This window comes from Chrysemys picta, chromosome 8, assembly GCF_011386835.1.
Source record: "Chrysemys picta bellii isolate R12L10 chromosome 8, ASM1138683v2, whole genome shotgun sequence".
Taxonomy (NCBI): domain Eukaryota; kingdom Metazoa; phylum Chordata; order Testudines; family Emydidae; genus Chrysemys; species Chrysemys picta.
This window is the reverse complement of record NC_088798.1, coordinates 66,853,827-66,868,413: the sequence shown is the minus strand read 5'-3', so window position 1 is coordinate 66,868,413 and position 14,587 is coordinate 66,853,827. Positions and strand designations below refer to the sequence as shown.

General features: G+C 42.5%; 1 protein-coding gene and 2 long non-coding RNA genes across 10 annotated transcripts in view; 1 reads left to right on the top strand and 2 right to left on the bottom strand.

Moving 5' to 3' along the window:
* The window catches only part of TEDC1 (tubulin epsilon and delta complex 1), a 205,109-nt gene that overhangs the window by 93,201 nt on the left and 97,321 nt on the right, over positions 1-14,587 (bottom strand). The window lies entirely within an intron of this gene.
* Positions 1-14,587, bottom strand: part of LOC135973245 (uncharacterized) — a 37,979-nt gene that overhangs the window by 2,154 nt on the left and 21,238 nt on the right. The gene's annotated exons all lie outside the window — the stretch shown is intronic.
* Positions 1,227-5,648, top strand: LOC135973249 (uncharacterized). The gene is made up of 2 exons (XR_010590049.1): positions 1,227-1,360; positions 2,455-5,648. It is a non-coding gene; the product is annotated as an uncharacterized LOC135973249 (long non-coding RNA).

The window sequence follows — 14,587 nt, the reverse complement described above, 5'->3', positions numbered from 1 at the left end:
TATTAACACATACTGAGTTAATTAACTCTTCTCTTCTGCAGACTAAACAAGACCAGTTCCCTCAGCCTCTCCCCATAAGTCATGTTCCCCAACCCTATAGTTCAGCCAGCTTCTGCAAGTTGCCCACCTGAATTAAAGTTGAAGGCAACTTCAGGTATATCCACTCAGAAGCTAGCCCACAGAGAGAATTCATCTGGTAGTTTCATTATTTGACCTTGACTATGAGAGAGATCTCTGCAATTGGAAGAGATGCCTATTTGCATCCCAGTATACACTCGGGCCAGAAAAGAAAGGCGACATGGAGACTGGTAGTTATGTCAAAATCACCCTTTTATCCACTAGGAAAACATGCAGATATCATCTCATATCAGTCAGATTACTATGCAGATAGCACATCTATCATGTTTGTAAAGCCAAAGCTACAGCCACATTAAATAGATCATCTCAAACATGGTAATAAAACTTATATACTACCCCACATTACCACGCATTCTGTATATGCCACCTACTTTACAAATGAGTTCAAATTTTTGAAAATATTAACAGGACTGTGTATTCCTCCACTTATACAGCCGGGTGCCTCAGTTACAATCATCTGACCATTCTTGGGACCCGATTCTGAGAGGCAAACACCCTCAGTTCCTGCTAATAAAGCTCAATGGATTAGTCCCTGAATGACTCAGTTTCTGTGTATTTGCAGAATTTGGTTAGGCCACACCACCATGCAGAATATGAGCTGCTGTTGTTTTGTCTTCCCTGCCCTGCAGAACATCCATAGACGATAGTTTTTGCCTGTGTGGTGGAAACACTCTTCCATGTGATCCATGCAGCTAAATCAGTTGGTTCCCTCACACCCAGAATTAGGGCTACATGCTCCTCGCCACACACTTCCACTAATGAGGGGGAGTAAAAAGCAGTGTACCTGGCAGCTGAGGGCACAGAAGGCAGAAGTGCCAGCTCCAGACATCCGCGCCCCCCCCCCCACACACACACAGACACAGACGACATTCCTGCAGGGATCAGGTTTTCCAGGCTGGAAGAGCACAGGAGGGGCTGGATCAGTTGCTCAATAAGCTTCAGATACTTGGAGCATATGGCTGGACATCTGTGCTGTCTGGGTTAGAATTAACTTGTGCTGGTTTCTCTGCCACATGCTGACCCTTGGGGGCAGTATAGATGGTGGAATCACACAGCAGCATAGCTCTTCCGGTATGGAAACAAATAGTTAAGAAGCATTGCAGAGAGAGCCATAGCTTTCCAAGACTGAAACCACTGTTCATTATGAAGAAAGGAGAATGTACATCAGCTGCCACTGAGGTAGAAACTCCAACAGTGGGGACTCAGTTTCCTAGGTTCTTATGTAAGTAGTTATTTTAGTCTGGTTATTTGAAGCCTACTTGTACTTGTTTTTGGTTGTGCTGCCTATTAATCTTTTTTGTGATAGTTATTGTTACACTGCAAAGCATTCCAGTGCATGCAAAAGGTATTATATAAATCAATAGTTAATAATTTGTAGGATAATGCCTCCTCTTGGTAGGCTGGGTTCCAGAGAGCTCTACTGCAATAAGTATTTAATTTCTGGTGCAAATAGATCATAATAATTCATCTACTATACTCCTGGCAAAAAGGTTTTCCCAGATACTGGTCTACCTAAATATTTTTTAAAATCACATTTGTATTTTCAATGTGAGCACAAGACTCTTTCAGAAGTAAGTGGTGTTTCTCTGCTCATCAGAATAGCATCACTGACTGTTCTACTGATTCATCATGTATTTAGATATGGGCAAGTTTAACCTTAAAATGCTGCATCGGTGCTGCGCCACTGTAACGCTTTAATGAAGATGCTCTACGCTGACAGGAGAGAGATCTCTCATCGGTGTAGTTCATCCACTTCCCTGAGAAGCTCTCCCGCCAACATAGCGCTGTCTATGCGGAGGGTTAGGTCGATATAACTATATTGCTCAGGGGTGTGGATTTTTCAAACCCTTGAGCGATATAGTTATACCGATCTAGGTCTGTAGTGTAGAACAGACCTATAATTGCAGACAGAAAAGTCAAATGAGATTACAGATGATCTCAAACCTTACTCTGAGACTCAAGCACTCTTGAACTTTGTGGTTCTGGCCCTTTTCTAGTTAAGATGTGAGTATAAGGTCCTGAAAGCCAAGAAATTCAACATAAAAGTTCAAGTTAAAGAAGTGTTAAGAAATTGGTAAGCAGATAAGAGCATAATAGATCTCCTATTTGTTTGATGAGAAATTTAGCTTTATTCAACTTGAATTGCAGATATGTACAATAAAGACACAAAATAAAAGGCACCTGTCTTCAGCAAGGCCAAAAAAAAAATTAGAATTAGCAGGCTAAGCCATTTTGGACCTTTTATGAACCAAAAACAACAGCACATTTTTCAAGAAGTCAGTGAAAGTGATTCTCTCTCTCTCTCTCTGGACACAGATCCACGGGGAAGAGTGGTTCTACTCCAAGAACAACAGTGGTATACTACTTTTGAGAAAGGGGCAGCCGGAGGAACAACCCACATGTTATGGATTGATTGCTGAATCTATTCTTTTAGGAGAAAGTTCCTTTGTGAGCTCTATGCAGGTACATAAAACTTGAAAGAAAATCATAACGACTTGGAAAATGGAAGAATTATAGACTAATTTGATTAGTAGCTGCTTGTCTCATTCTTACATTCAGAGACCTCAGATGAAGAGAGACATATCCAGGCTATGAAGACTGGGAAGTCTGTGCTTTACAGGAAGTGTTAATTTTTCTTTCTTTTTTTTTTTCCCCCCCTCCAATCTTAGTTTCCCTTAAGAAGGGTTTTCAAATTCTGAGAAGGCCCCATCTGAAATATCCTCAGCTGGCCCTCTCTGTCTTCTCTGTCCCTAAATAAAGATGGAACTGTTCTACTTCTAGACTAACAAAAGCTTTGTTTAATGGACAGGCTAATTCTAGGTGCAGACTAAATTCAAGAGGACACCAACTGGAAGCAAAGGGTCCATTTCTCCTCTCATCTACCAGTTTTATGCTGTTGACTGCAGAGTTATTCGTTTCTTACATTTTCATGAGCAGAGAATCTAGGACAACCAGAAGCAAGTGTGAAAAATCAGGACAAGAGGTGGGGGATAATAGGTGCCTATATAAGACAAAGCCCCGAATATTGGAAATGTCCCTATAAAATCGGGACATCTCGTCATGCTAAGAGAAGCAAAACCACAGTTAAGAACTTAAGTGACAAAAATGATCTTTATAAAACATAATTTTATATATGTGGAAGCGTCCAGAAAACAGCTGTTTAAAATTAAACTGAAAGAAACTGCAATTTAAAGTGAGCAAGTACAAAATGAAGCATTTGGGGTATAAAAACTGTAATGCAGCCTCCACAGTGATACGCAATGAGCTGCAATGTACTGACTAGTACAGGAACTAACAGAGATTCATGAAGAGATCATTTTCTCTCATTTTGACTTAAGTTTGCTCCAGTGCCATCAATTACCTTCTCAATAATTATAGTAAAATTTAAATACTGTGGTGCATATTAAACATACGAGGTAAGGAACAGAAATGTATGGAGCTGGGATTTGAATTTTAATAGACATGATCAAGTCAAATACGTAGCACAAAGTACATGGGAAAGAAAGAACATAGGCCAAAATTTTCCAAAGGAACTAGTGATTTTGGGGTGCCTTAACTTGGCACCCAACTTGATTAAGAAACTAGAAAGATACAAATTAACATGGATTATAAATTGGCTAATTGATAGGCCTCAGAATGTAACTGTAAACAGGCAATCATCATCAAACGGGTGTATTTCTAGGGACTACTGCAGGAATCAGTTCTTGGGCCTAAATTATAACATTTTTATCAGTGACCTGGAAGAAACATCACTGATAAAGGTTTGCAGAGGACACACAGATTGGGGGAATGGCAAACAATATAGATCACTGATACAGAGCAATCTGCATTGCTTGGCAGATTGGTGCAATCAAAAAATCTGGATTTTAATATGGACAAATGTGAAGTTACACATTTGGGAACAAAGAATGCAGGCCATACTTACAGGATAAGGAACTCTGTCTTGGGAAGTGTTGACCCTGAAAATGATTTGGAGGTCATGGCGGATAATCAATTTAACATGAGCTACCAGTACGATGTTGAAGCCTAATGGGCTAATATGATGCTTGGATGTATGAACAGGAGAATATCAAGCAGAAAGATATTATCTCTGTATTTGGCACTGGTATGACAGCTACTGGAATATCGCGTTCAGTTCTGGTGTCCACATTTCAAGAAAGATGTTGATAAATTGGAGAGGGTTCAGAGAAGAGCCACAAGAATAAATAAAGGATTAGAAAGCCTATAGTGATAGACTCAAGAAGCTCAATTTATTTAGCTTAACGAAGAGAAGGTTTAGAGGTGTCTTGATCACAGTCCATAAGCACCTACATGGGGAACAGAAAACTGATAACACTGGTCTACAATTTTTGAGACGTCGTCTGCTTCAACAAGTGGTGGATGCTGAACACTTTTCCTCCCAGGCTCCAATGACTGTCGGAGTCGCCAATCTTTCTTGATGTAGTGGGAATTTCTTGCACGACTATCCCATTCGCAGAGAAAACAGCAGTACTTTGTGTATCCAGTCTCCAGACCAAACAAGAGAGCAACAACCTTCAAATCGCCACAAAGCTGCCACTGATGTTGGTCATAGTTTATGCACCTCAAAAGTTGTTTCGTGTTGTCATAGGTTTCCTTCATATGGACTGCATGACCAACTGGAATCGATGGCAAAACATTGCCATTATGCAGTAAAACAGCTTTAAGACTCGTCTTCGATGAATCAATGAACAGTCTCCACTCATCTGGATCATGAACGATGTTGAGGGCTGCCACCACACCATCGATGTTGTTGCAGGCTACAAGATCACCTTCCATGAAGAAGAATGGGACAAGATCCTTTTGACCGTCACGGAACATGGAAACCCTAACATCACCTGCCAGGAGATTCCACTGCCGTAATCTGGAGCTCAACAGCTCTGCCTTACTCTTGGGTAGTTCCAAATCCCTGACAAGGTCATTCAGTTCACCTTGTGTTATGAAGTGTGGTTCAGAGGAGGAGGATGGGAGAAAATGTGGGTCCTGTGACACTGATGGTTCAGGACCAGAAGTTTCATCCTCTTCCTTGTCTGACTCAAGTGAGAATGATTCTGGTGCATCAGGAACCGGCAGTCCTTCTCCGTGGGGTACTGGGCTTATAGCTGATGGAATGTTTGGATAATGCACAGTCCACTTTTTCTTCTTTGACACACCTTTCCCAACTGGAGGCACCATGCAGAAGTAACAATTGCTGGTATGATCTGTTGGCTCTCTCCAAAACATTGGCACCGCAAAAGGCATAGATTTCCTTTTCCTGTTCAACCACTGGCGAAGATTTGTTGCACAAGTGTTGCAGCATATGTGTGGGGCCCACCTCTTGTCCTGATCTCCAATTTTGCAGCCAAAATAAAGGTGATTGGCTTTCTTAACCATAGTGGTTATACTGCGCTTTTGTGATGCAAAAGTCACTTCACCACAAACATAGCAGAAGTTATCTGCACTGTTCACACAAGTACGAGGCATCTCTGCTCACTTTGGCTAAACAGAAATGTGTCCCTTTGCAAAATCAAATAAGACAGCACAACACTGTATGATTTCTAGAGCTGATATAGGGCAATTTGTTCAGCAGAGTGATGTAAGCTTCCTTATGATTGCATCATTCATGACTTCTAGGAATAACATGATGCAATTCAGATCATGTATGACGCAATACCAGCTTCAGATTGCATCATTCATTGTTTTGCCTAAAAAGCAAGTACTGTCCAAACCCAGTCACAGATTTATTCATAGATCCAGTCAAAGATGTATTTTAGTCATTTCTGGTTTAAATTGAGATCCCTTCCCTTTAGAACTCACTTATCCTCCGCCATTCCCAAGTCAAGGGTCGTATATACTGACCCAATAGCATATCTTGAAAACTAGAGCCAATCAACAATTTTAAGCAACAATTTCGTTCTCAGTGACCCAGAATTAGTAAAGTTTGACTACATTTATTTCAGAAGCATTTTGGCTGTAGAGCAGTGTAACAGACAGCTCTTTAATCTGGTGGGTGAGGGAATATCTTTTATTGGACTAACTTCTGTTGATGAGAGAGACAAGCTTCCACCCACAGAAGCTGGTCCAATAAAAGATATTATCTCACCCACCTTGTCTCTCTAATATCCTGGGACCGACATGGCTACAACTACACTACATAGCTCTTTAATCCAGTACACAAAGATATAACAAGATCCAATGGTTGGAAGTTGAAGCTAGACAAATTCATACTAGAACTAAATTGCAAAATTTCAACAGAGAGGGTTAACAACTATTGGAACAATTTACCAAGGGTTGTGAGAGAGACTCCATCACTGGCAATTTTTAAATTAAAATGGGATGTTTTTCTAAAGGATCTGCTCTAGTTCAAACAGGAATTAATTCAGGGACGTCACATGGCCTGTGTTCTTCAGGATGTCAGATTAGATGATCACAATGGTCCCTTCTGACCTTATAATATAAGAATCTATGACACTTTAGCAGCATGATTTTCAGACAGTACTAAGCACCCACCTTCTGAATATCAGGCCCTTTCAAAGATGCATCTAATTGGGCACCCAAAATCACTATTCATTTTAGAAAGTTTTTGCCATATAGTTTAAAAGGATATTATCAACTTAAATCACAGCTCAGTCTGGAAATTTGTTCACATTCTGTTGCTACAAACAGCACCTACATAGCAGAGATCAGCTAAAAACAAATAATTTCTCTGCTTTTCCTCAGTTTATTGCCTCTGTGCTTTTAACAGCACTTCATCCACAGTCAGTTTTACCATTTTCCTGGTAAAGTCAGTTTTCCCTGTTTCTGTGGGTCTTTCACACAAGAAAAACATTTATAGAAATTGGCAGGATGCTCAAGGGCAGAAACAACTTCTAGCTCATTTTATGGACTTGACTGGATTTGAAATTAATGGTGCCTTTTAAATTATTTCCATTTACAAGTTCCCTAGCTTGACTTGTACACTTGCTTGGTTTGTGGGGTGGTGCTAGCCACAAAAGGGATATTTCCTTGGTGTGTGGGGTAATCACAAAGCTTAGCAGAGGGGATTTCATTACAGTCCCCTTTCATTAGTTACCTCCTCCTCACCCAAGACCTGCTTGTTTGTTTCATCCAAGTGTTGTGCCTTGTCTTTGAGGCCTGATCCTGCAATTTACAACACTTGGCTGATGGCTGCACCCGCACAGAGCCTGTAAGCCAGAGGGCTAACTCATCAGGCCCCTGCACCAGAGAATACTCTCCAGCCATAAGATTTCAGTCGCTGTTCCTCCAACCTTCCGTTTTCTTTCTTCAAAATAAAAGCTAGTTAACTCAAGTCCACCATATCGATCATGTCATTTCCCCCTGACCTGGTGTCTTCTGCAAGATCCAGCCTACTCCCTACAAGATTACACTCCACAGGCTGTCTGTCTGGGAGTCGTATATAAACTGGGGAATCCTGCAAAGTCGTCCTCCGATTCCCTGCTTCCTTCCCCAGCAACTGAGCTCTTGTTGGCCTTTAATGAGGAGCAGGTCAGATAACCTTCAAGCTATCATTGGATCCCTCGCCCACAGCATCATCTGGGGAGGCCGCTGATTAGTCACAGGAGGGGCTGGGTCAACTCCCTTAACGGGCAGCCACTCTGAGACAGAATCCCACTGACTTCAACAGCGCTCCACCTGGGCACAGCAGAATCGGGACATGGGCTGTCACATAGCATCTAGCATAATAATGGGCTAAGGCTTTTGGGTACATCTGTAATATAAATATTAAACAATAATAACCATGTTAACTGTAACAAAAAAACCCGAACAATAAGGCATGCATTCTCCTCCAGAGACTTGATAATAGAAAGAGCTACCGCTGGACACTGATGTTAGATGACAAATAGTAAAAGAATTATCCTCGGATAAAAATTGGTGTCATGTTGCCAATTTAATAGAAACCCAGCCATCCCTCCATCTCCCCCACACTACCTTCAAAATAACAGAGTAACTATCATGCATGTAGTTATTTTCACACCTTTTTAAAATGTGCATTATTAACTTGACAGACTAATCCTTTAAAATCTGCTACAGCCTCCTTTATGTCAAGTCATCTATTATGGAGCTCTTAGTACAGTTCCCTTAAATTAAATGATAAATGTATTTTGAAAAAATCCAAAATCATTTACAGAAGATGAGTAATGGCTGATTTTCTAACTTTAATTCCTTGGCTACTTAATAAACAATCAAAGATACCTGCCAAAAGAGCTAAGTCAATGCTATGGGCCAATTACATGCAAAATTTAAATTGTAAAAAGCCATAACAGAGCTACTACTCTGAGTTGTCCATTTAGTCCCAAAGTCCCAGGATATAATTTAGAGAACTGGATGGTATTCAGATTGCACCGCTGCTCCCTAAGATTCCTATGCAAGTAGGCTGAGTTCCTATCAGCCTTGACTTTATAGTCCTGAGGGACTTCAATGTCCAAGCTAACGGTTATCCCAGTTCACCATCTAGACACCACATGACTTTCATAACCCCATTTGGTTTCAGGCTCGGCTCATACCGGTGGCCACACTTTGGCACTTACCGTTGCAACAGGACTGGAAATTAACGGTATATAGATCACATATCTGGTAATTGCTTCCTATATCAGAGGGGTAGCCGTGTTAGTCTGAATCTGTAAAAAGCAACAGAGGGTCCTGTGGCACCTTTGAGACTAACAGAAGTACTGGGAGCATAAGCTTTCGTGGGTAAGAACCTCACTTGCATCTGAAGAAGTGAGGTTCTTACCCACGAAAGCTTATGCTCCCAGTACTTCTGTTAGTCTCAAAGGTGCCACAGGACCCTCTGTTGCTTCCTATAGGTAGAAGTCAGGTGCTAAAGATAAAGATTGGCCTCCTAGGTCTCCTAATTAACCATAGTATAAACACATTACATAAGTGCTCTGCAATGGCTACTACTTGCTTCCAAAGGCAGTTAAAGATGTGATCAGGATCTTTAAAGGCCTTAATGTTCTAGAACCATGTTACCAAGAGATCACTTACCCAACATTTTGGTTAAGATGTACTGGGTTGGACTAGCAGAGTTCTTAGAATTCCATTGCCCAACACTGGCAGTAAGCAAGTACTTCTCATTTGTAAGCCCCCACTTACAGAACTTGCTCAGACCAATGGTCTGCCAGCGTCCAGGTTCGGAGATCTTATGTTTGTTGCCATTGGTATTTGAGTAACCATCTCAGCAGGTCTTCTACAGTTAACTGATTCTAACTAATTTGTCTCAGAGGGAGACTTTTATAATATGCTGGTATTAATTTTTGACACAACGCCCAGATTCTATCATGCTGGGTGTTACATAAAAAGAATAAGGACAAAGAAGCATATTGGATTTCAATATACCTCTGCCCATATGTCTGTCTTTGGCAATCATGTTAAATCATGAGCACAAATGGTCAAGATTTTCTTTTTTATTTCATATGCCAACTTTCAGCCCAGAATATTACTGTAAGGTGGAGAGAAACACATGTTAACAACAAGAAACAATGACAAATCCTTGACTATAACGACGCCAACAGGAGATGCAATCTCTGCAGACTGTATAAACAGGAAAATATTTTCAGCCATTATGCCAGTAAAGCATGCTTGGATAATCAGCTGTTCACATCGGACCAGACGTTTGATACAGAGATTCTGCTTAGATGCAAAACCTGACTCTTGTATTTCACTGATAGATTCATATAGTGTAAGAAATGAATCTAAGAAACTATCACTATACAGTTCAGCAATTTATGGAGTCAGTGATGAACCACTGCATCATTTTTCAGGGACCAGGAACTCTACACACTTGGTCAATAAAATGTGCTAAGTAATAATTCATCACAGAAGCTTACCTTAAAAATTTGATGGTGACTGGAGAACTGCAGCTCTATTAACTCTTTTCTTGTCTGTGGATGTTTAGCTGGAGGCAATATTAGTGACAAATTGCAGCCTGGGGAAATTTTCAGATCAAGGTATAATGCCACAAGGTAGAATGATTTGCTTTAGTGTTGTTATATAATGCTGCCAGTTCTTCCAATGGGACACTAATTGCAGCCAAAGGCCACCTTGCTTAAAAAATATCTGAAGAAATATTTTAACACTAAAACTGTCAGAAGTCATAAAAAATAAAGCATCCGTCCCAAGATGTGGCACTCGGAAAGTGAAACTTGAGTGCAGAGTTCATTATGCAAATGCTTGGAAACTCAGTGTAGCAAACAAATACTCTGTCTATAGGCTGAAGACCTCAAGTATTACGATAATGCTACCAACTAACTGACCTGCAGCACTCAGGGTTGCTGCAGATATTTTTCCTTTAATGATATATAAATATGCACGCACACCCCTTCTGCTCTCAGCTGCCCTCCTGTGTTACTTTTTTGCACATCTATGCTTCTTTGGAGTGTGAGTTGCCTTGCATCACTTTGGAAGTGGGTTGTCAGGAGATCTGGGGGAGTTTTGGTGGTTGGGAGCGGATGGGTGATGTGGCAGAAGTAGAAGTGGACTAGTGTCCGATAATGGAATGAGAGAGGGAGTAGCAGCAGAGGAGAAGGAGGAGAAGACTGGCAGCAAGCACAGAGTGGGAGCCAGAAAGTGGAAATAAGTTGTTGGTAGTTTTAAATGCTTAACTCTTGATCCAAACGGACAAGCACACACCTTATCCTTAGGATTCTAATATCCATTTTATTAGCTCCCCTGCACTGATCACCTCCTCTGCTTCCTCGCCCCTCTCCACTGCAGGTCAGAGCCATTCCCTGCTCCCCTAGACCCTTTCCTTCCTTCCCAAATCATCAAAAGTGCCCAGCACTGCCCAGGTACACAGTGAGCGTCACATCCTCTTTAGCCTGGCCTTCAACTGCTTTGTGGCTCTGGGACAATTTTGCTTCATGCCCTGGGTCACTGATCCCTTCCTCCAGGGCCCAACCCTCCCAGAAGCAGAAAAAAAGATGGTCTGAGAGTGAAAAAGAATAGATGAAAGGGAAAGGAAAAAAGTGGATATAGGGAGGGGGGGGACCCACCACCACTCCAGTTCCGTCTCAACCACAAAAGACCCAAGGAAGAGACTCCTCGGCAGAAGGGAAGTAAGTGGGGTAGTGGAGCACCCATAGGGACACACAAAGAACTCCAATTGTACAAAATACATAGCCTTTTCTTCTTTGAGTAGCATCCCTATAGGTGCTCCATATCAGGAGATTCCCAAGCAGAACCTGCATCGTGGAAAAGGGTACCAAGGAAGTGGATTCAGTATGGATCGTAAGACAGCTTCACCCAAGGCCACATCAGTGCTGGAGACAGGCATGAGAGCATAATGCTGGTAAAATGCATGTGGCAAAGAGCAGGTGGTTGCCCTGCAGATGTCTGGGATTGGTACATTTTTGAGAAGGGCTACCAAGATAGAGTGAACTCTGGTGGAATGAGCAGTAAGTCTTGGAGGGGCAGGAACTCCCAAGGCTTTCTACTATAACAGGACACAACCTGCAACCCATTTGGACAGTTTCTGGGAGGAAATCAGTTGTCCCTTCATTTGTTCTGCAATAGAAACAAAGAGTTTAGAGGATACCCAAAGGGGCCTAGTCCTGTTGAGGTAAAAGGCAAGCGCTCTTAACATCCAGTGTATGGCAGCTCACTTCTTCTCTAGAAGAGTGAAGCTTGGGGGGAAATACTGTTGGGTGAATCTACTGATTAATGTGGAATTCAGAAGAGACTTTAGGAAGGAAGGGAGCTATAGATGTACAGTCATCTTATTTTGATAGAACACCACATATGGTGGGTCCACCCTCAAGGCTCCAAGCTCCCCTAACCCCAGCCAAAGTAATGGCTATGAGGAAAAAGGTCTTAAGGGACCTATGAAGGAGGAAACAACTCCACATAGATTTGAATGGGGACTTCCTCAGAGCATTGAGAATTAAGGTGAAGTCCCATGGCAGAGTTGGTTCCTTGATAGGAGGGAAGAGGTTGAATGGGCTTTTGATATATCCTGCAATGGTGAGTGGCAAAGACTGAGAACCCTTTTAAGGGAGGATGAAAAGCTGTGAGGGCAGCTACGTGAACTTTGATGGAGCTCAGTGATAAGCCTATGGTCTTTCAATTCAGCAGGCAATCGAGGCAGTGATCCAAAGAGGATTAGACAAGAACTATAGCTTGGCAGTTGCACCAAGCCTGGAAGCGTTTCCACTTCTGTAGATAAGTTTTTCTAGTTGTGGGCTTTCTGCCTTTGACTTATAAACTTTGAACTTCTGGAGAGCAGACTTGTTCTATACCAGAGAGCCATCAAGAAGCCATGCTTTCAGGTGAAGTGCTGCAAGACTGGGATAGGACACCAATCCCAATACCTGGGTGAGGAGAGATGGGATCAGAGGAAGAAAGAAAGGAGGCTGTAGGGACATGCAAATCAGCTCCAGAGCCACACCTGCCTCAGCCACAATGGTGCTGTGAGGTTGGCTACTGCTTTCTCTTGTCTTAATTTGTTTAGGAGTTTGAGCAGTAGAGCAGGACTTGAGACCATATAATGACATGGGAGTCTCCCACTGAGTTGTGGACACGCCCTTTCCTCAAGCAGAATCACCTGCACTTTTCACTGGAGGGAGTTGCAAAGAGATCTACCTGTGACTGGCCCCAGGTAAGATATGTTTCTCCAGACACTTTGTCCAGTTCTCACTTGCGGCTGATGCTGAAATGTCTGCTGAGGGAATCCATCATTGCGTTCTGTAGTCCCAATAAATAAATAGCTGAGATCTATATGTGGGGTGATACGCACCAGTTTCATAGTTCTATGGATTTGGTGCCTAGGGACGGGATCTTGCGCCTCCTTGCCAACTGATGTAATACATCACTGCTCTGTTAAGCATTAATCTGATTGGGTGATACTTGATTGTGGTAGGAACTGATTGCAAGAGTAACAGGTTGGCTCTGAGCTCCAATACATTGATATGGAGGATCACCTCCTGACGGGTCCATTTGCCTTGAGCTGTGACATTTGGAAGTGTGCGCCTCAACCTATGAGAAAGGCATCTGTGGTGATGATCCTTGTGGGAGGTTGCATAACAAACAGAACTCCCACAGAACCGGTGGGTGTGTCTGCCAGTTCAGAGAATCGAGGACCTTTCAAAGTACAGACACTCGTTTGGACAGACTATCTCTTGGGGGTGTCGATGGTTTTCAACTATGCTTGAAGACACTGAGAATGAAGTCTTGCTAAGGGAGTCACAAACATACAGGCTACCATATGGCTCAGAAGTTGCAGAAAAGCCCTTGCAGTGGTTTGTGGACTCTGTTGGATTGTAGAAATGAGGTTGGACATTCAGCTGAATCTGACCCTGGGTAAGTATGCTTTGGCAGAAGAGAAGTCCAGACTAGCCCTAATGACGTCTATACATTGTGTGGGTGTTAGGGAAACTTCTCCACATTGAGACAGAGACCCAGAAAATGAAACAGAGACAGGACCTTGCTGGCTGCTGACTGCGCTTCAAGAAGTGAGCAGCCTTTCAGGAGCCAGTTGTCCAGATAGTTATCAACGTCTTTCCCTATCTGGCAAAAATAGATTGCTGAGGCCAACAGAATTTTGATAAAGACCCTTGGAGGGTGGAGAGGCCAAAGAGTAGGATGTCATACTGGTAGTGGTCCTTGCCTACTATGAAATGTAGGAAGCACTTGTGTAAGGGATGAATGGCAACATGAAAATATGCATCCTGAAGGTGGAAGAAAACAAACTAATCTCCCACATTGAGAGAGAGGGAATTATTGTTGCTAGGGTCACCATTCTGAACCATTGGGAGTGGTCAAAGGTGCTTAAAGTCCTGAGGTTCAGGATTGGTCTTCACCCTATCCCTTTCATCTGTACAAGGAAGTACCAAGAATAGAACCCTTTCCCAATGAACTGTGGTGGAACAGGTTTGACAACCCCAGAGCCAAGAGAGTTGTACCTCCTGTTTTAAGAGGTCTTCATGAGAGGGTCTCTGAAGAGGGATGGAGAAGGGGAGGCGGTAAGAAACTAAATTAGATGGAATAACCTGTGGAAATTACTTAGATTCATAGATTCTAGGACTGGAAGGGACCTCGAGAGGTCATCGAGTCCAGTCCCCTGCCCGCATGGCAGGACCAAATACTGTCTAGACCATCCCTGATAGACATTTATCTAGGATCCAAGGTCATGTGCTCCTGAGTGAGAGGTAGATCATGAACCTCAATCAATGGGTCAAAACAGATGTTCTGAAAATGTCGCTGGCTGGAAGGTTGCTGAAGAGGCGGCCCCTTTTTTTTAGGAAATCTAGACTTCTTACTGAGGGTTCAGCTGCTCTCATGGACTGATGATGGACTGGGTGAGGCAATCTGCGACCTGCTAGATTTTCTTTTTGTCACAACTGTATAGATGCCCAGAGATTGTAGTGTTGCTCTGGAGTCCTTAAGAGAATGGGGGGGACCCATCTGTGGTGTCTCTCAACAACTTGGGGCCTTCAAA